The sequence below is a fragment of the Phyllobates terribilis genome, unplaced genomic scaffold (assembly GCF_046119375.1).
Source record: "Phyllobates terribilis strain yellow unplaced genomic scaffold, ASM4611937v1 Scaffold_602__1_contigs__length_984359, whole genome shotgun sequence".
Lineage (NCBI taxonomy): Eukaryota > Metazoa > Chordata > Amphibia > Anura > Dendrobatidae > Phyllobates > Phyllobates terribilis.
Genome location: NW_027363362.1, coordinates 752,009 through 778,709, shown reverse-complemented (window position 1 = coordinate 778,709; position 26,701 = coordinate 752,009). Strand labels below are relative to the sequence as shown.

General features: G+C 46.4%; 11 non-coding genes and 2 pseudogenes across 11 annotated transcripts; all 13 read left to right on the top strand.

The window, feature by feature from the left end:
- Positions 1-707: 707 nt before the first annotated feature.
- Positions 708-785, top strand: LOC141233705 (U2 spliceosomal RNA; annotated as a pseudogene).
- Positions 786-6,349: 5,564 nt separating this feature from the next.
- Positions 6,350-6,543, top strand: LOC141233649 (U2 spliceosomal RNA). The gene has a single exon (XR_012299721.1). It is a non-coding gene; the product is annotated as a U2 spliceosomal RNA (small nuclear RNA).
- Positions 6,544-12,933: 6,390 nt separating this feature from the next.
- LOC141233655 (U2 spliceosomal RNA) lies at positions 12,934-13,118 on the top strand. The gene has a single exon (XR_012299726.1). It is a non-coding gene; the product is annotated as a U2 spliceosomal RNA (small nuclear RNA).
- Positions 13,119-14,233: 1,115 nt separating this feature from the next.
- LOC141233678 (U2 spliceosomal RNA) lies at positions 14,234-14,424 on the top strand. The gene has a single exon (XR_012299743.1). It is a non-coding gene; the product is annotated as a U2 spliceosomal RNA (small nuclear RNA).
- Positions 14,425-15,536: 1,112 nt separating this feature from the next.
- On the top strand, positions 15,537-15,727 carry LOC141233566 (U2 spliceosomal RNA). The gene has a single exon (XR_012299640.1). It is a non-coding gene; the product is annotated as a U2 spliceosomal RNA (small nuclear RNA).
- Positions 15,728-16,839: 1,112 nt separating this feature from the next.
- On the top strand, positions 16,840-17,030 carry LOC141233640 (U2 spliceosomal RNA). Its single transcript, XR_012299713.1, has one exon. It is a non-coding gene; the product is annotated as a U2 spliceosomal RNA (small nuclear RNA).
- A 1,115-nt stretch (positions 17,031-18,145) lies between these two features.
- Positions 18,146-18,336, top strand: LOC141233452 (U2 spliceosomal RNA). Its single transcript, XR_012299529.1, has one exon. It is a non-coding gene; the product is annotated as a U2 spliceosomal RNA (small nuclear RNA).
- A 1,115-nt stretch (positions 18,337-19,451) lies between these two features.
- On the top strand, positions 19,452-19,642 carry LOC141233525 (U2 spliceosomal RNA). Its single transcript, XR_012299599.1, has one exon. It is a non-coding gene; the product is annotated as a U2 spliceosomal RNA (small nuclear RNA).
- A 1,112-nt stretch (positions 19,643-20,754) lies between these two features.
- Positions 20,755-20,945, top strand: LOC141233604 (U2 spliceosomal RNA). Its single transcript, XR_012299677.1, has one exon. It is a non-coding gene; the product is annotated as a U2 spliceosomal RNA (small nuclear RNA).
- A 1,115-nt stretch (positions 20,946-22,060) lies between these two features.
- LOC141233524 (U2 spliceosomal RNA) lies at positions 22,061-22,251 on the top strand. Its single transcript, XR_012299598.1, has one exon. It is a non-coding gene; the product is annotated as a U2 spliceosomal RNA (small nuclear RNA).
- A 1,115-nt stretch (positions 22,252-23,366) lies between these two features.
- On the top strand, positions 23,367-23,458 carry LOC141233718 (U2 spliceosomal RNA; annotated as a pseudogene).
- A 794-nt stretch (positions 23,459-24,252) lies between these two features.
- LOC141233692 (U2 spliceosomal RNA) lies at positions 24,253-24,437 on the top strand. The gene has a single exon (XR_012299754.1). It is a non-coding gene; the product is annotated as a U2 spliceosomal RNA (small nuclear RNA).
- Positions 24,438-25,552: 1,115 nt separating this feature from the next.
- On the top strand, positions 25,553-25,743 carry LOC141233597 (U2 spliceosomal RNA). Its single transcript, XR_012299670.1, has one exon. It is a non-coding gene; the product is annotated as a U2 spliceosomal RNA (small nuclear RNA).
- The last annotated feature ends 958 nt before the right edge of the window (positions 25,744-26,701 follow it).

Here is a 26,701-nt window from a genome sequence, read left to right as displayed (position 1 = left end):
CACCTGAGCTAACAGGTATGTGCGCTGGTTACTCTGCTGCGCTTAAAATTTCTTTTTTGGTTTGCTACAATGCCTTTTCTGAAACGTTGTCTCCCTCTGCTGGAACACTGACTTCTTTCATTTAATGCCTGCAGACTATAAAAGAGAACCCAACCCAAAAAGTTTGGTTGATTAGTCTGTGGCATTCTGTTAAACTGTTTCTTATGGCGGTCTCTGTGAGCTTCTCAGCGACTTTCAGCCAGCCAGGTATCCTGCCTGCAGTAGATGGAATGTGGCAATGGAACGCTGGCTGCGCGTGTCATAATAGGCTCTGAGCCTTTATATACCTGTGCACAGCAGCAGCCACCTTCAGTCTGCTGCTGGACAGCCAGCAGCAGCAGCAGGAGAGGTATGTAATCAGGAGCCCTCCTGCTAAGGGTAGACAGCTGCTCGTTCCACCCCACTCCCCGCCTTAATTGGTTCTCCTCCCTTCCAACGGTGTTGAGGCGGGTGGGAACAGCAGGGGGTGAAGGTGCTGTGTTTAAAGAGGTGGAGTTATGCAGATCTAAAACGCGTGGATTGCAGCAGCAGCAAGCCGAAAAGTGCAGGCATGTAAGGGATCTAGAGGTTGACAACATGTCTTCTTAACGGGAGTCCAGGAGCTCATCTCCACAAATGGACTTTTCAGGATCCTTGGGTGGCTCCGTAGTTTGAAACCAATTCTGGTTATCGCTTCTCGGCCTTTTGGCTAAGATCAAGTGTAGTATCTGTTCTTTTAAGAACACAAGAGCTACGATCTACACTTGACGAGAGCGATCGAACTCGGAAGGAGAAGAGCTTCGGAGCCCAGCTGACATCGGAGAAGGAAGGCGGATATCGGTGGGAGGAAGAAGCTCTAAAGAATCCAGAAGAAGACGAAGACTCGGAGAAGAATCGGGCTGTCCTGTGGAATCTTCGAGGAAGAAAATCATCGAAACAAAGACCTTTCGGGGAATTTGTCCAGAACACGACGGGAGAAGAATCTGCATAGCTCCACCCATTCCGGGAAGAGTTCCAGATCCAGCTCTAAGAAGTAACTGCAGGAGGAAAGCCATGGCAAGCGCTGCGAGGAAGGCCGAAAAGAAGAGCCTGGAGCAGGGGACAGCCAGGAGGGCCCAGCCAGGAGCCGATTCTGACCCCAAGGACTCTGCCTCCACGACTGGCCAGCAGAAGGGACCCCAGAAGCCCCGCCACGAAGCTCCAGCCCTGGAGCCAGGGATGCGGCAGACGGTGGCCCTGAAGCTGAAGGAAGTGGATGGGAGGGTGCCGGACATGTCCTCGGACGTGTTCTGCCAGAAGATGCTGCTGGATCGAGGCTTCTCCAGGTCGGACACCCTCAGCATCCAGACCTTCTTGACGGGGATTTTTTTCGTCACCTTCGCCACTGTGAACACCTGCAGGAGGTTCTGGGAAATGGTAAGCGCAAAAGGACCGGATAATTCTTTCTCTGCCTTTACAGGTAGCTGCCCTATCCAGAGGGACGAAAGGAGGATCACGGTCTCCATGCGCAACCCGCACACCCCAGGCCAAGACATCTGTACCTTCCTGAGACGCTTCTGTTTGTTTGTGAAGGAACCCTCTCACATCCTGAATGGACTCGGCTTCTGGACAGGTAAGTGGTCGGTGACCGTTAGACTTCACAGGGACCTGGCGTACTCAGACGGACTTCTGCACCTGCCCCCGACATTCTCCCTGGGCAACTCCTACGGCCTCATCTATTACCCGGACATGCCGCGGAACTGCAGGAGATGCGGCAAGAACGGCCACGAGATGAAGGACTGCAAGGAGGATACCTGCAGGATTTGTCGAGTGACGGGACACAGCTCGAAGGACTGCCCGAAGAAGACGTCCTGCAACCTGTGTGGGCTGGCGGCTCATCTGTACAAGGATTGCCCCAAGCGTGAGAGATCCTGGGCATCGGTGGTTGCGACGACCCCAGCTACGGAGGACAAGGCCCCGACGACCAGGCCTGTGAAGGTCAAGGACGCGACGACCAAGGCCCCAGCGGCCAAGGCCGAGACGACCAAGGCCAAAGCGGTCAAGGAGTCGGTGGCCAAAGCCCCAGCGACGGTCCCAGCAGCTCCGAAGCAGAAGAAAAAGTCAAAGGAGGGTAAGAGTTCTGTCACCCCTCTCTCGATCCCTCCCCCTGCCACCCCCGTCCAATCCCCCCCCACCCCGGCCACCCCTGCTGAGGATTCCACTTCCTCTTCCTCCTTCCCCTACTCCTCAGCAGGTGTCCTTTCCCCTGCCCCGGCAGCCACTCTCCCTCCCCAGACCATGGTAGCGGTGGAATTAACCTTTCCTCCACCCGCCGCTATCTATTCCGAGGAGGATTTTCCCCTTCTTGTCTCCCCAGTTCCAACCCGGGGAAAGAGGAAGGTGGAGGACAGCCCTGCTACTGAATCCTCCAAAAAGAAGATTCTGGATTTCGTCGGCGAAAAGGAGGATACCCTCCCTGAGCCAGAAGAGATGGAGCACATGGTTGAGACCCTGGTGGCCGAGCCAGAAGAGGAGGAACTGGTGGTCGCCGAGATCGAGGCCGCGCTGCTTGACCAGATGGAGGAAGAGGGCCTGCTGGTGATTCCGTAACCAGCAGTCAACACCGACGAGGGACCACCCGACCGGAGTGGTAACTAAGGTGTATGGCCTGCGCTAACTTTTTCTTTTTTCCCTACATGATGGCTAATATTAACTTATTTTCCATTAATGTCAGGAGCATCAAGGACAAGTTCAGACGTCAGACTATTTATGCCTTCCTTACTTCCCAGTTGTGTGATGTTTATATGTTGCAGGAATGTTCCCTTCCCTCCTCTAGGTCCTTCAAACATCTGGCCAGGGAGTGGTCCCACGGTCCATCCTACTGGTCCGGTGGGGGTGACTGCAAGTCTGCGGGGGTCGCAATTCTGATCAGGGGGGGCGCATTCACGCTTGAGTCCGTCCAGGAGCTCATCTGCGGCAGGGCTCTTGTTGTAGATGGCAACTGGGCGGGAGAACCTGTCAGGTTCATCAACGTGTATGCGTCCCCACTGAAGAATGAGCGTTTGGAGCTTTTCCAGACCCTGCGGCTTCAGCTTGCCACCACCAGGACCTTAGTGATGGCCGGGGATTTCAACTGCCCCATCGAGGAGGATGGTCGTAGTTCTGGCACATCTGCCAAGTTGGACATCACGTCCAAGCTGCTCATCGAGATGGTAACCGAGGCCTCTCTTCAGGATGTGGTGGGCTCCATGGGGAGAGGCTCCACGAACTATTCGTGGAGCCGACCCGATGGCTCACTCCGCTCCAGGATTGACTTTGTGTTCACCTCTCGGGCAGTCAGGCAGAGTAGGCACTCGATGGTCTCCTGCTTCTTCTCCGACCACAGAGCCATTCACTTACAAGGTGTCCTCGGCGACGGTTTTCCGTCCGGCCCCGGCTCCTGGAAGCTGAATTGTGCTCTGCTGGCTCAGGATGAAGTCGTGGAGGAGCTGAGAGCAGCCTACGCAATGTGGCAGTCCTACAAGGGTAGCTTCCAAACAGTCTCTGATTGGTGGGAATATGTTAAACTTGAGTTTCGCTGTTTCTTTCAGGCCAAGGGTCGACAACAGGCGTGTGAGAAGAGGAGGGACTTCAGAGGGCTGCAGCGCGAGCTGCGGTCGCTGCAGGACCTTCTTCACTGCGGCTGGGACGTGAGGGAGGAGCTGGAGGAGACCAAGAAGAGCCTGAAAAGGCACTTTGAGGAGGAGTCCAAGCGAATCGTCTTCCGTTCCAAAGTGGAGAATCTGGAGAAGGGTGAGAAATGTAACTCATTCTTTTTCAGGAAACTTCATGCCGGTCATGGGCCCCTGAACGAGCTGCGAGACGAGAGCGGAAACATGCGACGTGGGAAGGAGGACGTGATGAGGGTCGTCAGCGACTTCTACAGCGAACTCTACTCCCACAAGACTACCGACTCCGACGCTGCTGATAAGTTCCTGTCAGGTATCACTAACCATCTTGATCCTGCAGGCACGGCAGCCTTGGACAAACCTCTGATGGTGGGCGAATTGCTCTCTGCCGCTAAATCCTTTAGGACCGGCAGGACCCCGGGCAGTGATGGTCTTCCAGCGGAGCTCTATGTAGCGCTGGGAGACCTCATCTGTCCGGACCTGTTGGACCTGTACGAGGAGATGGTGGTGGAGGGTAGAATGCCTCCATCTTTGAGGGAAGGAATGGTCACGATCCTGTACAAGCGGAAGGGAGAGAGGTGCGACCTGAGGAATTGGCGTCCCATCACTCTGCTCAACGTGGACTACAAGATCCTGGCCAAGACGATGGCGACACGACTTAAGACGGTCATCGGACGGATCATCCACCCGGACCAGACCTGCGGCATCCCTGGACGTCGCATCACAGACAGCCTCGCTCTCGTGCGGGACACGGTCGAGTACATCAAGGTCCGCCGCGCACACGCGGCCCTGGTCTCCTTGGATCAGGAGAAGGCCTTCGACCGGGTTTCACACGAGTTCATGGGCCGAGCTCTGCACCGGTTAGGTTTGGGTAACATGTTTTGTTCGTATGTCCGTCTGATGTATTTTGATATCCACAGCTCGGTGTTGGTGAACGGCTGGAAGACTGACCCCTTCCCTGTCCTCTCTGGGGTCAGACAAGGCTGCCCTCTATCACCTCTTCTTTTTGTTTGTGTTATAGAACTCTTCGCAGAGGCTATCCGGCAGAATGGAGAGATCAGAGGGATCACCGCATCGGGTCCGGGACGACACGAGGTCAAGTGCTCGCTCTACATGGACGACGTCACCATCTTCTGCGCTGATCGTGGTTCAGTCGACGCCCTCGTCCAGACGTGTGAGAGGTTCGGCCGGGCTTCAGGGGCCAAAGTCAACTGCAGGAAGTCGGAAGCCATGCTCTTCGGGGATTGGCAGCCGGCCTCCTCCGCCCCCTTCCCCTTCAACATTCAACCGGATTTCCTCAAGGTGCTGGGAGTCTGGTTCGGGAAGGAAGGAGCGGCCCTCAAGTCCTGGCAAGAACGCTTGGCCAAGGTGAAGCAACGGATCGGACTCTGGAGCCTCAGACACCTCACTTGTGAGGGTAAGGCACTCGTCCTGCGTAATGAGGTCCTGCCCGTCTTGCAGTACACGGCGCAGGCCTGGCCCCCACACGTCACTGTGTGCAGGGCCATTACCAGGACAGTGTTTCACTTTGTCTGGGGATCCAAGATGGACAGAGTCAGGCGGGCCGTCATGTACAAGGAGCCTCGCAAGGGTGGGAAGGGCGTTCCAGATATCCCCACCCTCCTGCGATCCTCTTTTGTGTGTGATTGTGTCCGCCGGACTTTGCAAGTCAAGAATGGCTCCGCGGGCAGGTCCATGTCTCGCTTCTTCCTGCTTCCTCTTTGGAGGCGACTCGGCTGGGACAAGTGGGACAGCTCCTTCCCCTACAACTGGACGACGCCATGGTTCTACGGAGACGTCGTTCGATTTGTGGGGGAGCATCAACTGGAGGGACTCAAGCCCGACTTGTGGAAGCCCAAAACTATCCACAAGCTAATCAGAGCCAAGGATGACGTGGAGAACATCACAGGACTTCACCAGGACACGCTGGAGACTGTGTGGACAAATGTGTCGTCTGACAGGCTGACCAACGGGCACAAGGACTTGTCGTGGATGGCGATTCAGGGCGGACTGCCCGTCCGGTCATTCATGCATGCCCGGAACCTGTGCAAGACCCGGTACTGCCCAAGGTGCCCCTTCGTGGAGGAAACATCTTTGCACACTTTTTGGGACTGCGGATTTGCACAGCGCCTATTGACTGCACTTGAGGACGACCTGAGGAACTCTGTCCCCAGGGCGAGCCTATCGCACCATTCTGTGCTTTACGGACTCTTCCCTGGGGTTCATACCGTCGGAGCCATCCAGGAGGCTTGGCGCCTTATGAACTGCTTCAAGGATGCCGTTTGGGTCGCCAGGAACCAGCTCATCTTGAGGAGGGAGAGGATGTCCATCCAGGACTGCCGCAGGCTGATCCACAGCCTGCTCAGAGACTATTCCATCATGGACGGTCCGGAGGACGAGGATGAGGACTAAACCCCTCCTCCCCCTCTCCCCTTATGTGTCTTGTCTTTCAATAAAGCTTCGGACCTGTGATTTTCCCCTCCCCATCCCCTTTTTCCCAATCCCCATCCCTTATCACGGTTCGTCGTACTGTATTGCTTGACATGCTTTTTCTTTCAGATTGAGTGTTTTGTGTAGCATAGGGGTGTGATTTGTCTAGTTAGTGCGTCGTATCCTCATGCTATGTAAATATGATGTAGAACTCTGTGTGTACTGGGCTGCGGCACTGTACACTGTCTGTTAACTTATTTTTTGTGCTAATAAAAGATATATTCAATCAAAAAAATCTGTTCTTATCAGTTTAATATCTGATACGTCCCCTATCTGGGGACCATATATTAAATGGATTTTTAGAACAGGGAGATGGAAAAAGAGCTTGCTCTGTCCACTCCACGCATTGACCTGGTATTGCAGTATCTCCAGGACCGGTGCACCCCTTCTTTAATGCAGTTTCTAAAATCAGAAAGAATTGAATTCAATGTTTTTTGTTCATTTTGCTTGTTTGTCGGATTTTGGGATGGACTCTTTGGCTTTGCTTTTCTTCTCCTCATTGGATTTTTCATGTTCAAAGTTGCAGAAGCCAGATTACAAGCTCATTTTGGTTCAACTTCAGCAACTGTGCATTGCATTGCCATGTAATGTGATGCAATGCTATCTTTCTAGCTCTCCCTTTTTACTTCCTTTTGGATAAACAGACATATTAGGCAAGCATTTTGGAGCTTTCACCTAAATAACTACAGGTGGTGAGATAAGCTGCACAATATAATTGACCTTTCAGTATATTGTTGCACACACACCATCTATTTAGCAAATGCCTTTGTTATCAACAGCAGCCTTTTAAACTCACCTGAGCTAACAGGTATGTGCGCTGGTTACTCTGCTGCGCTTAAAATTTCTTTTTTGGTTTGCTACAATGCCTTTTCTGAAACGTTGTCTCCCTCTGCTGGAACACTGACTTCTTTCATTTAATGCCTGCAGACTATAAAAGAGAACCCAACCCAAAAAGTTTGGTTGATTAGTCTGTGGCATTCTGTTAAACTGTTGCTTATGGCGGTCTCTGTGAGCTTCTCAGCGACATTCAGCCAGCCAGGTATCCTGCCTGCAGTAGATGGAATGTGGCAATGGAACGCTGGCTGCGCGTGTCATAATAGGCTCTGAGCCTTTATATACCTGTGCACAGCAGCAGCCACCTTCAGTCTGCTGCTGGACAGCCAGCAGCAGCAGCAGCAGGAGAGGTATGTAATCAGGAGCCCTCCTGCTAAGGGTAGACAGCTGCTCGTTCCACCCCACCCCCCGCCTTAATTGGTTCTCCTCCCTTTCAACGGTGTTGAGGCGGGTGGGAACAGCAGGGGGTGAAGGTGCTGTGTTTAAAGAGGTGGAGTTATGCAGATCTAAAATGCATGGATTGCAGCAGCAGCAAGCCGAAAAGTGCAGGCATGTAAGGGATCTAGAGGTTGACAACATGTCTTCTTAACGGGAGTCCAGGAGCTCATCTCCACAAATGGACTTTTCAGGATCCTTGGGTGGCTCCGTAGTTTGAAACCAATTCTGGTTATCGCTTCTCGGCCTTTTGGCTACGATCAAGTGCTTTATTGCAGGAGATTGTGGTTGAAGGGCACTCGGGTACCCCTCTCCTTGGCCTGGCAGGATCGTCCACTTTGGTGGACTTAACCTGCTTGCTGCTATTAGGGAGAGGGCTTAGTCCCAGGGTAACGAGTTGCGATCCCCCAGCTTCCAGGTGTTTTTCGCTGCAAGAACACTGGGAGCGCAGATTGCAAGCGGCTGCAATTTGCAACCTTGTTGCGTTTTTCCATGGAGGTTGACCCTAACCTCGTGCCTCTTTATGCGAGGCTAAAAAACTCTATCCGAGTTCACTTCACGGCGGGTGGCTCGGATATGAGGAAATTAGGGTATGTAGTCCAGGACGTGCTCAGGAACCTTCTTGGCGTACAAAGGAATGAAATTCTCTCCATCCAGGATTATCCCAGAAGAGGTGACTATGACATCACATTCACCGGAGAAGGTATTTTTAGAGATGTGCTAGAAAAGTTAAAAAAAGTTGAAAATAGTCCTGTTTTGAAAGGGATACAAATTGTTGAGCACGTCCTGGATGAGGTAAGACTGGTTATTGTAAAAATATTTTCGCCCTTTGTTTCTGCTCCAGAAGTAATGTCATTTCTAGCAATTTATTTTAAAAGTGTTAAATGTATTGGGAAGATATTAAACGAATATAACATATGGACATCTAAGTGGAAATTCCTTGTGAAGTGTACAAGAGATCCAAATACACCAGGTGGTATACGGCTCCCCCCTGCCCGTTTCAAAATTGGGCAAACAAATGGGGATTTCTTCTTTTCTGGGATGCCAGTATATTGCAGAAATTGTGGGCGCTATGGTCATTCAAAAGAAAACTGTCATGTATCATGTAGAAATTGTGCTAGTGAAGAACATGAGACAAAAGAATGCCCTAAGGAAAAGAAATGCAGTTTTTGCCAGACTCCAGGTCACTTTTATTTTTCTTGCCCTCACAGATTTCGGGAAGATGAGCAAAAGGGGAAGTCCAAGACGTCCGACCAAGGACCAAAAGATCAGACCACCCCTCAGGACGAGGAACAACAACCTGGAGCCTCTGGAGACAATAAGGGCGTACCAAATAGTGAAGTGTCTCCAGAGTCTATGACAGGTAAAATACCAAATCCCAAAACCTGGCTGCAGGACCTGCGGGAGTCCAAAAGGAGGGCTGAGAAGGAGCAGAAGGGCACTACTGGTAAGGTCAAAAGGGACCGGCAAAAGGCCGACACAGAAGCCCATGCCCAGTCTGGGTCTCCTAGTGCTGAGGGCGCTGAGTGGATAAAGGTGGGTCCTAAGAAAAAGAAAAAGGGTGGTTCGGAGGAGGCAGCAGGAGGTGAACAGATGGACACTTCTCCTGAAGGGGACGTGGACGCTGGACCCTCAGGGGTTTCGGTCTCCGCTGCTACAGGTGGGGACCGGGATCTTGCTGCCTCTGAAGAGTCAGAGGCTCTGCCTTGTGCGCAACCTCCTCCTATAGGACGACCTTCTACAGGTCAAACAGGGGCGGCGGAACCCCTCGGGGACCCACCTGATGAGGAACTGCATGGCCAGCCAATGGAGACCCAGCGGGTTCTGCCAGCCAGCCCTCCGAGCTATGCCAGTGTTGCGTCGGGTTTATATAAATGTGGTAATCTTTCCTCCTCCACGGAGACTCTCGTGACGATACTATCAGATGAGGAGGGAGGCGCAAGCCCAGTGGTCTGATCAGGTTCATCGGACAGGTAAATCCGTTGCTCTTAGTTACCTAAGTAAAATTTCTACATTTTCTAATGATGGCTGAACTCAAAGGTATTTCCCTCAACGTGAGAGGCATAAAATCTAACACGAGAAGAACTGCTCTTTTTAATTTTTTTACGTGTTTTACTGCATCTGTATTTTTTCTGCAAGAATGTAATATCCCACATGAAATGTCATATCAAAAATATAAAGATGAGTGGAAGTGTGGGCCATCTGTCTGGTCCGGATCGAATGCTGCAGGATCAGCGGGTGTAGCCATACTTTTTAATGGGAACGTTTTAATTGATTTTATTCAGGAAATTTTACCAGGTCGTATTTTATTAGTGAAAGCTTTTATTGATGGTATTAGATGGCAGTTTTTAAATTTTTATGGATCCCCAGAGAAAAATGAAAGAGCCGAAATGCTTGATCTTTTACCATTATTTATTAATAACTCTGAACCTTTTATTTTAGCAGGGGATTTTAATTGTGTTTTAAAAGGTGAAAACCGGCGCTCCAGCTCTGTAAGCAGGAACTACGATAAAACCTCAGGTATGCTACATGATATAGTCAAAGATGCTAAATTGATAGACATATATAAAGAGTGTCATAGTGACAGCACAGAGGACGCCGGTTTCACTTGGAGCAATGCTAATTGTAGCTCTAGGATTGATTTTATTTTTGGTTCAGATAAAACAATACCTGCCAAATGTGAAGTTTTAACTAATATATTTTCAGACCATAAACTTTTATCCTTTACCATAAAAGTAAATGACAACAAAAAATGTGGTAAGAAAAGCTGGAAAATGAACGTATCCCTTTTAACCGACCTGCAGATTTTATCAGATTTTATTGAGTTTTATAGGAAATGTAGAAAAGGGAAAAAAACAAATGAGACTATGAGTGTATGGTGGGATAGAATGAAAGTAAAAATAAAAGACTTTTTTATTAAAAAGAGTATATGTAGAGCCAAAGAAAAATATGAAGAATATAGAATTTTAAATACCCGCCTACAAACATTATTTAAGCTCAGAGACAATGGGATAGATGTACAAGTTGATATTTCAAACTTAAAAGAAGAGATTTCAAAATGGCTAGAACAAAAAGGAAAAGAGATAATTTTTCGTTCTAGAGTACAACATATAGAAGAAAATGAAAAGTGTTCCAGATATTTTTTTAGGAAAAATAAAAAAGAAAAAGTGATAATTGACCATATAGATGGTGAGAATAATATAAAAAATATGCTGGGTAAAGTTGAGGTTTTTTTTTCTAATCTTTTTAATGGAAAAAATATAGATAATAAATTAATGGATGATTCGCTGCAAGGACTAACAGCTGTTTTAGATCCCGCATCCCAAGAGTTTTTATCCCAAGTTTTAACGGAACAAGAAGTGTTAAAAACTATTAAAAGTTTTAAAACTGGAAAGGTCCCTGGTCCTGATGGCATCCCAATAGAATTTTATGTATGTTTTTATGATATTTTAAAAGATGATTTGTTTTATTTGTTTACTGAGGTTTTTAATAATAAGGTTTTATTAAATTCCTGGAAGAAAGGTGAAGTCTCCCTCCTATACAAAAAAGGCGATAAATCAAAATTAGAAAACTGGAGACCAATAACACTTTTAAATTGTGACTATAAAATAATGGCTAAAATTTGTGCAAATCGTCTAAAAGTAGTCATCAGCAAAGTTATTCATTCTAATCAAGTGTGTGGGGTGCCGGGGCGCAGTATATGGGACAATCTGAATTTAGTGAAAGACTGTATTGAGGATGTGAAAGACAGAAAGGGGAAAATGGCGATTTTATCTATTGATTTTGAAAAAGCATTTGACCGTGTCTCACACTTTTATCTTTTTAAAGTTTTAGAGAAAATGGGCATACCAGAAGGGTTTTTACTATCGCTTAAAGCATTTTACAAGGATTGTACAAGTAAGATTTTAGTGAATGGTTTTAAGACACAAGAGGTATTTTTACGGTCAGGGGTGAAACAGGGATGCCCTCTGTCCCCCCTACTGTTTATCTGTGCACTGGAACCAATGTTATGTGCAATACGCCAAAATAAACAGATATGCGGTGTCCCTCTGCCTGGAAGCGGTGGTTTGGAGGCCAAGGTTGTAGGCTACATGGATGACGTGGCGGTCTTGTGTACAGATGCACCATCACTTACGGCCACTCTCCATCAAGTGCAATCCTTTTGTCTAGCTTCTGGTTTTAAAATCAATTTTAATAAGTGTAACATTTTAAGTGTTGGGGGGATGATTTTACGTGATGTACCAATTAATGTCTCCGAATCCATTTCCATTTTAGGTATATCATTCACTGAAAATAATGATGGTTATAATAGTTGGGAAACAGTTACACAGAAAGTAAATACGAAAATATGTATGTGGAACATGAGGAGACTTACAATGGAGGGTAAAGTATTGGTTTTAAAGATGGTGATTTTACCTCTTTTATTGTATCTTAGCATGGTTTTCCCCCCGCCTGTTAATGTTTTAAAAAAGATAACCAAAACCTGTTTTACCTTCTTTTGGAACTCAAAAATGGAAAAGCTGAAAAGAGAAATCGTGATGAAATCAAAAGTAAAAGGTGGTAAAGATTTTCCAGATTTTAATAGGTTTCTTTTAATCCATCTGTTCGTTTACTGTTTTAATGCCCTTTTTAAGAATCACTATTGGTCCTTTTTTATGCGTTTTAATACAGGATTTTTTATGAGAAAGTTTGGATGGTATGAAGTTAATATATCTGTGCCCCATGCTTTTAATTTGTCGACGCATTATGAGATTTTAAGGAAAATAGTGTCCGATTTTAATTTAGGGACTAAGAAAATAGAGGAATTAAGAAATAGTAAGAAACTAATTAAAGAAATACGTAAAAGTGAGGAAATATGTAATGTTGACAGATATGATGATGACAAATCTATGTCTATCTGGAAAATGATTAACGTTTTTTATCTTTTTAATGAACAGAGAGATCTGGCTTGGAGTTGCATGCACCGCTGTCTTCCTTGCCGGGCATTCCAATACAGAAGAGGATTTGTGAGGTCTGCCATCTGCCCAAGAGCCGGATGCCAAGACGAGGAAACGGTGGAACATCTATTATGGACATGTAATTTTGCAAAGGATTTCTGGAGAAGACTGCTCCCCCTACTGGAAAGGGTGGCAGACCTCAAGGACTTTACATATAAAACTGTGCTATACGGACTTATGGAATGCCCCACAATGGACCAGTACACAATGGCTTGGAAGACAGTGAACTGCGCCAAGTCATCTCTCTGGAAAGCGCGCAACATTGCTATTTTTAAACAAGATGTTTTATCAGTGAATGATGTTTTAAGTTTATGTTTATGTGAAATGTATACTTATTATTTAATTGACAAAAAGAAGAATGTACATATTTCCAAAAAATGGCTTGTTGACCAATGGAACCTAATTATTTAAAATCTTTGTATTTTTTTGTTTTGTAAATTTCATTTGTCTTTTAACGTTTGGTATTTGTGTAATTATGCTTGTAATTTGTTAAAGTTTTAATAAACGGTTTTATCCCTCTGCAGGGGATAGCCAAATTAAAAAATCTGTTCTTATCAGTTTAATATCTGATACGTCCCCTATCTGGGGACCATATATTAAATGGATTTTTAGAACAGGGAGATGGAAAAAGAGCTTGCTCTGTCCACTCCACGCATTGACCTGGTATTGCAGTATCTCCAGGACCGGTGCACCCCTTCTTTAATGCAGTTTCTAAAATCAGAAAGAATTGAATTCAATGTTTTTTGTTCATTTTGCTTGTTTGTCGGATTTTGGGATGGACTCTTTGGCTTTGCTTTTCTTCTCCTCATTGGATTTTTCATGTTCAAAGTTGCAGAAGCCAGATTACAAGCTCATTTTGGTTCAACTTCAGCAACTGTGCATTGCATTGCCATGTAATGTGATGCAATGCTATCTTTCTAGCTCTCCCTTTTTACTTCCTTTTGGATAAACAGACATATTAGGCAAGCATTTTGGAGCTTTCACCTAAATAACTACAGGTGGTGAGATAAGCTGCACAATATAATTGACCTTTCAGTATATTGTTGCACACACACCATCTATTTAGCAAATGCCCTTGTTATCAACAGCAGCCTTTTAAACTCACCTGAGCTAACAGGTATGTGCGCTGGTTACTCTGCTGCGCTTAAAATTTCTTTTTTGGTTTGCTACAATGCCTTTTCTGAAACGTTGTCTCCCTCTGCTGGAACACTGACTTCTTTCATTTAATGCCTGCAGACTATAAAAGAGAACCCAACCCAAAAAGTTTGGTTGATTAGTCTGTGGCATTCTGTTAAACTGTTGCTTATGGCGGTCTCTGTGAGCTTCTCAGCGACATTCAGCCAGCCAGGTATCCTGCCTGCAGTAGATGGAATGTGGCAATGGAACGCTGGCTGCGCGTGTCATAATAGGCTCTGAGCCTTTATATACCTGTGCACAGCAGCAGCCACCTTCAGTCTGCTGCTGGACAGCCAGCAGCAGCAGCAGCAGGAGAGGTATGTAATCAGGAGCCCTCCTGCTAAGGGTAGACAGCTGCTCGTTCCACCCCACCCCCCGCCTTAATTGGTTCTCCTCCCTTCCAACGGTGTTGAGGCGGGTGGGAACAGCAGGGGGTGAAGGTGCTGTGTTTAAAGAGGTGGAGTTATGCAGATCTAAAACGCGTGGATTGCAGCAGCAGCAAGCCGAAAAGTGCAGGCATGTAAGGGATCTAGAGGTTGACAACATGTCTTCTTAACGGGAGTCCAGGAGCTCATCTCCACAAATGGACTTTTCAGGATCCTTGGGTGGCTCCGTAGTTTGAAACCAATTCTGGTTATCGCTTCTCGGCCTTTTGGCTAAGATCAAGTGTAGTATCTGTTCTTATCAGTTTAATATCTGATACGTCCCCTATCTGGGGACTATATATTAAATGGATTTTTAGAACAGGGAGATGGAAAAAGAGCTTGCTCTGTCCACTCCACGCATTGACCTGGTATTGCAGTATCTCCAGGACCGGTGCACCCCTTCTTTAATGCAGTTTCTAAAATCAGAAAGAATTGAATTCAATGTTTTTTGTTCATTTTGCTTGTTTGTCGGATTTTGGGATGGACTCTTTGGCTTTGCTTTTCTTCTCCTCATTGGATTTTTCATGTTCAAAGTTGCAGAAGCCAGATTACAAGCTCATTTTGGTTCAACTTCAGCAACTGTGCATTGCATTGCCATGTAATGTGATGCAATGCTATCTTTCTAGCTCTCCCTTTTTACTTCCTTTTGGATAAACAGACATATTAGGCAAGCATTTTGGAGCTTTCACCTAAATAACTACAGGTGGTGAGATAAGCTGCACAATATAATTGACCTTTCAGTATATTGTTGCACACACACCATCTATTTAGCAAATGCCCTTGTTATCAACAGCAGCCTTTTAAACTCACCTGAGCTAACAGGTATGTGCGCTGGTTACTCTGCTGCGCTTAAAATTTCTTTTTTGGTTTGCTACAATGCCTTTTCTGAAACGTTGTCTCCCTCTGCTGGAACACTGACTTCTTTCATTTAATGCCTGCAGACTATAAAAGAGAACCCAACCCAAAAAGTTTGGTTGATTAGTCTGTGGCATTCTGTTAAACTGTTGCTTATGGCGGTCTCTGTGAGCTTCTCAGCGACATTCAGCCAGCCAGGTATCCTGCCTGCAGTAGATGGAATGTGGCAATGGAACGCTGGCTGCGCGTGTCATAATAGGCTCTGAGCCTTTATATACCTGTGCACAGCAGCAGCCACCTTCAGTCTGCTGCTGGACAGCCAGCAGCAGCAGCAGGAGAGGTATGTAATCAGGAGCCCTCCTGCTAAGGGTAGACAGCTGCTCGTTCCACCCCACCCCCCGCCTTAATTGGTTCTCCTCCCTCCCAACGGTGTTGAGGCGGGTGGGAACAGCAGGGGGTGAAGGTGCTGTGTTTAAAGAGGTGGAGTTATGCAGATCTAAAACGCGTGGATTGCAGCAGCAGCAAGCCGAAAAGTGCAGGCATGTAAGGGATCTAGAGGTTGACAACATGTCTTCTTAACGGGAGTCCAGGAGCTCATCTCCACAAATGGACTTTTCAGGATCCTTGGGTGGCTCCGTAGTTTGAAACCAATTCTGGTTATCGCTTCTCGGCCTTTTGGCTAAGATCAAGTGTAGTATCTGTTCTTATCAGTTTAATATCTGATACGTCCCCTATCTGGGGACTATATATTAAATGGATTTTTAGAACAGGGAGATGGAAAAAGAGCTTGCTCTGTCCACTCCACGCATTGACCTGGTATTGCAGTATCTCCAGGACCGGTGCACCCCTTCTTTAATGCAGTTTCTAAAATCAGAAAGAATTGAATTCAATGTTTTTTGTTCATTTTGCTTGTTTGTCGGATTTTGGGATGGACTCTTTGGCTTTGCTTTTCTTCTCCTCATTGGATTTTTCATGTTCAAAGTTGCAGAAGCCAGATTACAAGCTCATTTTGGTTCAACTTCAGCAACTGTGCATTGCATTGCCATGTAATGTGATGCAATGCTATCTTTCTAGCTCTCCCTTTTTACTTCCTTTTGGATAAACAGACATATTAGGCAAGCATTTTGGAGCTTTCACCTAAATAACTACAGGTGGTGAGATAAGCTGCACAATATAATTGACCTTTCAGTATATTGTTGCACACACACCATCTATTTAGCAAATGCCCTTGTTATCAACAGCAGCCTTTTAAACTCACCTGAGCTAACAGGTATGTGCGCTGGTTACTCTGCTGCGCTTAAAATTTCTTTTTTGGTTTGCTACAATGCCTTTTCTGAAACGTTGTCTCCCTCTGCTGGAACACTGACTTCTTTCATTTAATGCCTGCAGACTATAAAAGAGAACCCAACCCAAAAAGTTTGGTTGATTAGTCTGTGGCATTCTGTTAAACTGTTGCTTATGGCGGTCTCTGTGAGCTTCTCAGCGACATTCAGCCAGCCAGGTATCCTGCCTGCAGTAGATGGAATGTGGCAATGGAACGCTGGCTGCGCGTGTCATAATAGGCTCTGAGCCTTTATATACCTGTGCACAGCAGCAGCCACCTTCAGTCTGCTGCTGGACAGCCAGCAGCAGCAGCAGGAGAGGTATGTAATCAGGAGCCCTCCTGCTAAGGGTAGACAGCTGCTCGTTCCACCCCACCCCCCGCCTTAATTGGTTCTCCTCCCTCCCAACGGTGTTGAGGCGGGTGGGAACAGCAGGGGGTGAAGGTGCTGTGTTTAAAGAGGTGGAGTTATGCAGATCTAAAACGCGTGGATTGCAGCAGCAGCAAGCCGAAAAGTGCAGGCATGTAAGGGATCTAGAGGTTGACAACATGTCTTCTTAACGGGAGTCCAGGAGCTCATCTCCACAAATGGACTTTTCAGGATCCTTGGGTGGCTCCGTAGTTTGAAACCAATTCTGGTTATCGCTTCTCGGCCTTTTGGCTAAGATCAAGTGTAGTATCTGTTCTTCTCAGTTTGATATCTGATACGTCCCCTATCTGGGGACCATATATTAAATGGATTTTTAGAACAGGGAGATGGAAAAAGAGCTTGCTCTGTCCACTCCACGCATTGACCTGGTATTGCAGTATCTCCAGGACCGGTGCACCCCTTCTTTAATGCAGTTTCTAAAATCAGAAAGAATTGAATTCAATGTTTTTTGTTCATTTTGCTTGTTTGTCGGATTTTGGGATGGACTCTTTGGCTTTGCTTTTCTTCTCCTCATTGGATTTTTCATGTTCAAAGTTGCAGAAGCCAGATTACAAGCTCATTTTGGTTCAACTTCAGCAACTGTGCATTGCATTGCCATGTAATGTGATGCAATGCTATCTTTCTAGCTCTCCCTTTTTACTTCCTTTTGGATAAACAGACATATTAGGCAAGCATTTTGGAGCTTTCACCTAAATAACTACAGGTGGTGAGATAAGCTGCACAATATAATTGACCTTTCAGTATATTGTTGCACACACACCATCTATTTAGCAAATGCCCTTGTTATCAACAGCAGCCTTTTAAACTCACCTGAGCTAACAGGTATGTGCGCTGGTTACTCTGCTGCGCTTAAAATTTCTTTTTTGGTTTGCTACAATGCCTTTTCTGAAACGTTGTCTCCCTCTGCTGGAACACTGAATTCTTTCATTTAATGCCTGCAGACTATAAAAGAGAACCCAACCCAAAAAGTTTGGTTGATTAGTCTGTGGCATTCTGTTAAACTGTTGCTTATGGCGGTCTCTGTGAGCTTCTCAGCGACATTCAGCCAGCCAGGTATCCTGCCTGCAGTAGATGGAATGTGGCAATGGAACGCTGGCTGCACGTGTCATAATAGGCTCTGAGCCTTTATATACCTGTGCACAGCAGCAGCCACCTTCAGTCTGCTGCTGGACAGCCAGCAGCAGCAGCAGCAGGAGAGGTATGTAATCAGGAGCCCTCCTGCTAAGGGTAGACAGCTGCTAGTTCCACCCCACCCCCCGCCTTAATTGGTTCTCCTCCCTTCCAACGGTGTTGAGGCGGGTGGGAACAGCAGGGGGTGAAGGTGCTGTGTTTAAAGAGGTGGAGTTATGCAGATCCAAAACGCGTGGATTGCAGCAGCAGCAAGCCGAAAAGTGCAGGCATGTAAGGGATCTAGAGGTTGACAACATGTCTTCTTAACGGGAGTCCAGGAGCTCATCTCCACAAATGGACTTTTCAGGATCCTTGGGTGGCTCCGTAGTTTGAAACCAATTCTGGTTATCGCTTCTCGGCCTTTTGGCTAAGATCAAGTGTAGTATCTGTTCTTATCAGTTTAATATCTGATACGTCCCCTATCTGGGGACTATATATTAAATGGATTTTTAGAACAGGGAGATGGAAAAAGAGCTTGCTCTGTCCACTCCACGCATTGACCTGGTATTGCAGTATCTCCAGGACCGGTGCACCCCTTCTTTAATGCAGTTTCTAAAATCAGAAAGAATTGAATTCAATGTTTTTTGTTCATTTTGCTTGTTTGTCGGATTTTGGGATGGACTCTTTGGCTTTGCTTTTCTTCTCCTCATTGGATTTTTCATGTTCAAAGTTGCAGAAGCCAGATTACAAGCTCATTTTGGTTCAACTTCAGCAACTGTGCATTGCATTGCCATGTAATGTGATGCAATGCTATCTTTCTAGCTCTCCCTTTTTACTTCCTTTTGGATAAACAGACATATTAGGCAAGCATTTTGGAGCTTTCACCTAAATAACTACAGGTGGTGAGATAAGCTGCACAATATAATTGACCTTTCAGTATATTGTTGCACACACACCATCTATTTAGCAAATGCCCTTGTTATCAACAGCAGCCTTTTAAACTCACCTGAGCTAACAGGTATGTGCGCTGGTTACTCTGCTGCGCTTAAAATTTCTTTTTTGGTTTGCTACAATGCCTTTTCTGAAACGTTGTCTCCCTCTGCTGGAACACTGACTTCTTTCATTTAATGCCTGCAGACTATAAAAGAGAACCCAACCCAAAAAGTTTGGTTGATTAGTCTGTGGCATTCTGTTAAACTGTTGCTTATGGCGGTCTCTGTGAGCTTCTCAGCGACATTGAGCCAGCCAGGTATCCTGCCTGCAGTAGATGGAATGTGGCAATGGAACGCTGGCTGCGCGTGTCATAATAGGCTCTGAGCCTTTATATACCTGTGCACAGCAGCAGCCACCTTCAGTCTGCTGCTGGACAGCCAGCAGCAGCAGCAGCAGGAGAGGTATGTAATCAGGAGCCCTCCTGCTAAGGGTAGACAGCTGCTCGTTCCACCCCACCCCCCGCCTTAATTGGTTCTCCTCCCTTCCAACGGTGTTGAGGCGGGTGGGAACAGCAGGGGGTGAAGGTGCTGTGTTTAAAGAGGTGGAGTTATGCAGATCTAAAACGCGTGGATTGCAGCAGCAGCAAGCCGAAAAGTGCAGGCATGTAAGGGATCTAGAGGTTGACAACATGTCTTCTTAACGGGAGTCCAGGAGCTCATCTCCACAAATGGACTTTTCAGGATCCTTGGGTGGCTCCGTAGTTTGAAACCAATTCTGGTTATCGCTTCTCGGCCTTTTGGCTAAGATCAAGTGTAGTATCTGTTCTTATCAGTTTAATATCTGATACGTCCCCTATCTGGGGACCATATATTAAATGGATTTTTAGAACAGGGAGATGGAAAAAGAGCTTGCTCTGTCCACTCCACGCATTGACCTGGTATTGCAGTATCTCCAGGACCGGTGCACCCCTTCTTTAATGCAGTTTCTAAAATCAGAAAGAATTGAATTCAATGTTTTTTGTTCATTTTGCTTGTTTGTCGGATTTTGGGATGGACTCTTTGGCTTTGCTTTTCTTCTCCTCATTGGATTTTTCATGTTCAAAGTTGCAGAAGCCAGATTACAAGCTCATTTTGGTTCAACTTCAGCAACTGTGCATTGCATTGCCATGTAATGTGATGCAATGCTATCTTTCTAGCTCTCCCTTTTTACTTCCTTTTGGATAAACAGACATATTAGGCAAGCATTTTGGAGCTTTCACCTAAATAACTACAGGTGGTGAGATAAGCTGCACAATATAATTGACCTTTCAGTATATTGTTGCACACACACCATCTATTTAGCAAATGCCCTTGTTATCAACAGCAGCCTTTTAAACTCACCTGAGCTAACAGGTATGTGCGCTGGTTACTCTGCTGCGCTTAAAATTTCTTTTTTGGTTTGCTACAATGCCTTTTCTGAAACGTTGTCTCCCTCTGCTGGAACACTGACTTCTTTCATTTAATGCCTGCAGACTATAAAAGAGAACCCAACCCAAAAAGTTTGGTTGATTAGTCTGTGGCATTCTGTTAAACTGTTGCTTATGGCGGTCTCTGTGAGCTTCTCAGCGACATTCAGCCAGCCAGGTATCCTGCCTGCAGTAGATGGAATGTGGCAATGGAACGCTGGCTGCGCGTGTCATAATAGGCTCTGAGCCTTTATATACCTGTGCACAGCAGCAGCCACCTTCAGTCTGCTGCTGGACAGCCAGCAGCAGCAGCAGGAGAGGTATGTAATCAGGAGCCCTCCTGCTAAGGGTAGACAGCTGCTCGTTCCACCCCACCCCCCGCCTTAATTGGTTCTCCTCCCTCCCAACGGTGTTGAGGCGGGTGGGAACAGCAGGGGGTGAAGGTGCTGTGTTTAAAGAGGTGGAGTTATGCAGATCTAAAACGCGTGGATTGCAGCAGCAGCAAGCCGAAAAGTGCAGGCATGTAAGGGATCTAGAGGTTGACAACATGTCTTCTTAACGGGAGTCCAGGAGCTCATCTCCACAAATGGACTTTTCAGGATCCTTGGGTGGCTCCGTAGTTTGAAACCAATTCTGGTTATCGCTTCTCGGCCTTTTGGCTAAGATCAAGTGTAGTATCTGTTCTTATCAGTTTGATATCTGATACGTCCCCTATCTGGGGACCATATATTAAATGGATTTTTAGAACAGGGAGATGGAAAAAGAGCTTGCTCTGTCCACTCCACGCATTGACCTGGTATTGCAGTATCTCCAGGACCGGTGCACCCCTTCTTTAATGCAGTTTCTAAAATCAGAAAGAATTGAATTCAATGTTTTTTGTTCATTTTGCTTGTTTGTCGGATTTTGGGATGGACTCTTTGGCTTTGCTTTTCTTCTCCTCATTGGATTTTTCATGTTCAAAGTTGCAGAAGCCAGATTACAAGCTCATTTTGGTTCAACTTCAGCAACTGTGCATTGCATTGCCATGTAATGTGATGCAATGCTATCTTTCTAGCTCTCCCTTTTTACTTCCTTTTGGATAAACAGACATATTAGGCAAGCATTTTGGAGCTTTCACCTAAATAACTACAGGTGGTGAGATAAGCTGCACAATATAATTGACCTTTCAGTATATTGTTGCACACACACCATCTATTTAGCAAATGCCCTTGTTATCAACAGCAGCCTTTTAAACTCACCTGAGCTAACAGGTATGTGCGCTGGTTACTCTGCTGCGCTTAAAATTTCTTTTTTGGTTTGCTACAATGCCTTTTCTGAAACGTTGTCTCCCTCTGCTGGAACACTGACTTCTTTCATTTAATGCCTGCAGACTATAAAAGAGAACCCAACCCAAAAAGTTTGGTTGATTAGTCTGTGGCATTCTGTTAAACTGTTGCTTATGGCGGTCTCTGTGAGCTTCTCAGCGACATTCAGCCAGCCAGGTATCCTGCCTGCAGTAGATGGAATGTGGCAATGGAACGCTGGCTGCGCGTGTCATAATAGGCTCTGAGCCTTTATATACCTGTGCACAGCAGCAGCCACCTTCAGTCTGCTGCTGGACAGCCAGCAGCAGCAGCAGCAGGAGAGGTATGTAATCAGGAGCCCTCCTGCTAAGGGTAGACAGCTGCTCGTTCCACCCCACCCCCCGCCTTAATTGGTTCTCCTCCCTTCCAACGGTGTTGAGGCGGGTGGGAACAGCAGGGGGTGAAGGTGCTGTGTTTAAAGAGGTGGAGTTATGCAGATCTAAAACGCGTGGATTGCAGCAGCAGCAAGCCGAAAAGTGCAGGCATGTAAGGGATCTAGAGGTTGACAACATGTCTTCTTAACGGGAGTCCAGGAGCTCATCTCCACAAATGGACTTTTCAGGATCCTTGGGTGGCTCCGTAGTTTGAAACCAATTCTGGTTATCGCTTCTCGGCCTTTTGGCTAAGATCAAGTGTAGTATCTGTTCTTATCAGTTTAATATCTGATACGTCCCCTATCTGGGGACCATATATTAAATGGATTTTTAGAACAGGGAGATGGAAAAAGAGCTTGCTCTGTCCACTCCACGCATTGACCTGGTATTGCAGTATCTCCAGGACCGGTGCACCCCTTCTTTAATGCAGTTTCTAAAATCAGAAAGAATTGAATTCAATGTTTTTTGTTCATTTTGCTTGTTTGTCGGATTTTGGGATGGACTCTTTGGCTTTGCTTTTCTTCTCCTCATTGGATTTTTCATGTTCAAAGTTGCAGAAGCCAGATTACAAGCTCATTTTGGTTCAACTTCAGCAACTGTGCATTGCATTGCCATGTAATGTGATGCAATGCTATCTTTCTAGCTCTCCCTTTTTACTTCCTTTTGGATAAACAGACATATTAGGCAAGCATTTTGGAGCTTTCACCTAAATAACTACAGGTGGTGAGATAAGCTGCACAATATAATTGACCTTTCAGTATATTGTTGCACACACACCATCTATTTAGCAAATGCCCTTGTTATCAACAGCAGCCTTTTAAACTCACCTGAGCTAACAGGTATGTGCGCTGGTTACTCTGCTGCGCTTAAAATTTCTTTTTTGGTTTGCTACAATGCCTTTTCTGAAACGTTGTCTCCCTCTGCTGGAACACTGACTTCTTTCATTTAATGCCTGCAGACTATAAAAGAGAACCCAACCCAAAAAGTTTGGTTGATTAGTCTGTGGCATTCTGTTAAACTGTTGCTTATGGCGGTCTCTGTGAGCTTCTCAGCGACATTCAGCCAGCCAGGTATCCTGCCTGCAGTAGATGGAATGTGGCAATGGAACGCTGGCTGCGCGTGTCATAATAGGCTCTGAGCCTTTATATACCTGTGCACAGCAGCAGCCACCTTCAGTCTGCTGCTGGACAGCCAGCAGCAGCAGCAGCAGGAGAGGTATGTAATCAGGAGCCCTCCTGCTAAGGGTAGACAGCTGCTCGTTCCACCCCACCCCCCGCCTTAATTGGTTCTCCTCCCTTCCAACGGTGTTGAGGCGGGTGGGAACAGCAGGGGGTGAAGGTGCTGTGTTTAAAGAGGTGGAGTTATGCAGATCTAAAACGCGTGGATTGCAGCAGCAGCAAGCCGAAAAGTGCAGGCATGTAAGGGATCTAGAGGTTGACAACATGTCTTCTTAACGGGAGTCCAGGAGCTCATCTCCACAAATGGACTTTTCAGGATCCTTGGGTGGCTCCGTAGTTTGAAACCAATTCTGGTTATCGCTTCTCGGCCTTTTGGCTAAGATCAAGTGTAGTATCTTTCGAAAAGGCGGTTTTGGATGTTGGCCGCCCTAGTAGATTGATACATTATGCACACTGGGGTTTAGGCGCTTGTTAGTACGCCAGGTGGCTAATATAGTCATCTGGTGGAAAGCATGGCCCCCCAGGATCGACGCCATTGGGCCGGGGAAGATCGAAAGCCCGAAGTGTGAAGTGCCCCAGGAGTGGTGACCCTGGGGTGCCTTAACTCACTGGGATTGGGAACCCCACTTGAGTTTATGGCACATTTGCACAAGCACTTCAAATTTTCTTTCTTCGCACACACCCTTATTCCGGGCCTTCTGGCCTTAGGATGGGGAATTTTTCAATTCCCGGTCGAAGGTCCGGGCAGTATTATACTGTGAAACCTTCACTATTTATTTAATTTCTTTGTCACTGTGTGTCCACTTATTCACGTGTGTCACGTCCTACTAGGATTTTGTCGGGATGCGGTTCCCTTACGGGTTCCTCTCTTGGCAGGTCTAGGGGGGGAGTGTGTGGCCATCAGGTTCCGCTCCCCCCTGAACCCCCCTGGCTCTCCTCTTTCGGGAGGAGAGCGTTGTTGGCTCCCCTCTTCCGGGAGGGGAGCACAGTCTTTGGCTCCCAGTGCCTTGCTCGGGTGAGTACTCGGGCAGGTGCTGGGGGTAAGATTGGGTCGCCTCTGGCTTCGGCTGGAGGTGGCTTTTTGTCCCTGTTCCTCGCTGTGGCCTTTTGGCTCGGAGGGACGGGGAATGGTTTGGGGGACCCTTCTCCTTTTGGAGAGGGTTTCAAGAAGACCAGCATCCTAGTGCACTTTTTTTGTGGCACTTGTCACTTTTTTAAGCGCACTCGGGTTTTGTAACCGAATTCGGGCTTTCGATAAAAAAAAAAAAAAAAAATCTGTTCTTATCAGTTTAATATCTGATACGTCCCCTATCTGGGGACCATATATTAAATGGATTTTTAGAACAGGGAGATGGAAAAAGAGCTTGCTCTGTCCACTCCACGCATTGACCTGGTATTGCAGTATCTCCAGGACCGGTGCACCCCTTCTTTAATGCAGTTTCTAAAATCAGAAAGAATTGAATTCAATGTTTTTTGTTCATTTTGCTTGTTTGTCGGATTTTGGGATGGACTCTTTGGCTTTGCTTTTCTTCTCCTCATTGGATTTTTCATGTTCAAAGTTGCAGAAGCCAGATTACAAGCTCATTTTGGTTCAACTTCAGCAACTGTGCATTGCATTGCCATGTAATGTGATGCAATGCTATCTTTCTAGCTCTCCCTTTTTACTTCCTTTTGGATAAACAGACATATTAGGCAAGCATTTTGGAGCTTTCACCTAAATAACTACAGGTGGTGAGATAAGCTGCACAATATAATTGACCTTTCAGTATATTGTTGCACACACACCATCTATTTAGCAAATGCCCTTGTTATCAACAGCAGCCTTTTAAACTCACCTGAGCTAACAGGTATGTGCGCTGGTTACTCTGCTGCGCTTAAAATTTCTTTTTTGGTTTGCTACAATGCCTTTTCTGAAACGTTGTCTCCCTCTGCTGGAACACTGACTTCTTTCATTTAATGCCTGCAGACTATAAAAGAGAACCCAACCCAAAAAGTTTGGTTGATTAGTCTGTGGCATTCTGTTAAACTGTTGCTTATGGCGGTCTCTGTGAGCTTCTCAGCGACATTCAGCCAGCCAGGTATCCTGCCTGCAGTAGATGGAATGTGGCAATGGAACGCTGGCTGCGCGTGTCATAATAGGCTCTGAGCCTTTATATACCTGTGCACAGCAGCAGCCACCTTCAGTCTGCTGCTGGACAGCCAGCAGCAGCAGCAGCAGGAGAGGTATGTAATCAGGAGCCCTCCTGCTAAGGGTAGACAGCTGCTCGTTCCACCCCACCCCCCGCCTTAATTGGTTCTCCTCCCTTCCAACGGTGTTGAGGCGGGTGGGAACAGCAGGGGGTGAAGGCGCTGTGTTTAAAGAGGTGGAGTTATGCAGATCTAAAACGCGTGGATTGCAGCAGCAGCAAGCCGAAAAGTGCAGGCATGTAAGGGATCTAGAGGTTGACAACATGTCTTCTTAACGGGAGTCCAGGAGCTCATCTCCACAAATGGACTTTTCAGGATCCTTGGGTGGCTCCGTAGTTTGAAACCAATTCTGGTTATCGCTTCTCGGCCTTTTGGCTAAGATCAAGTGTAGTATCTGTTCTTATCAGTTTAATATCTGATACGTCCCCTATCTGGGGACCATATATTAAATGGATTTTTAGAACAGGGAGATGGAAAAAGAGCTTGCTCTGTCCACTCCACGCATTGACCTGGTATTACAGTATCTCCAGGACCGGTGCACCCCTTCTTTAATGCAGTTTCTAAAATCAGAAAGAATTGAATTCAATGTTTTTTGTTCATTTTGCTTGTTTGTCGGATTTTGGGATGGACTCTTTGGCTTTGCTTTTCTTCTCCTCATTGGATTTTTCATGTTCAAAGTTGCAGAAGCCAGATTACAAGCTCATTTTGGTTCAACTTCAGCAACTGTGCATTGCATTGCCATGTAATGTGATGCAATGCTATCTTTCTAGCTCTCCCTTTTTACTTCCTTTTGGATAAACAGACATATTAGGCAAGCATTTTGGAGCTTTCACCTAAATAACTACAGGTGGTGAGATAAGCTGCACAATATAATTGACCTTTCAGTATATTGTTGCACACACACCATCTATTTAGCAAATGCCCTTGTTATCAACAGCAGCCTTTTAAACTCACCTGAGCTAACAGGTATGTGCGCTGGTTACTGTGCTGCGCTTAAAATTTCTTTTTTGGTTTGCTACAATGCCTTTTCTGAAACGTTGTCTCCCTCTGCTGGAACACTGACTTCTTTCATTTAATGCCTGCAGACTATAAAAGAGAACCCAACCCAAAAAGTTTGGTTGATTAGTCTGTGGCATTCTGTTAAACTGTTGCTTATGGCGGTCTCTGTGAGCTTCTCAGCGACATTCAGCCAGCCAGGTATCCTGCCTGCAGCAGATGGAATGTGGCAATGGAACGCTGGCTGCGCGTGTCATAATAGGCTCAGAGCCTTTATATACCTGTGCACAGCAGCAGCCACCTTCAGTCTGCTGCTGGACAGCCAGCAGCAGCAGCAGCAGGAGAGGTATGTAATCAGGAGCCCTCCTGCTAAGGGTAGACAGCTGCTCGTTCCACCCCACCCCCCGCCTTAATTGGTTCTCCTCCCTTCCAACGGTGTTGAGGCGGGTGAGAACAGCAGGGGGTGAAGGTGCTGTGTTTAAAGAGGTGGAGTTATGCAGATCTAAAA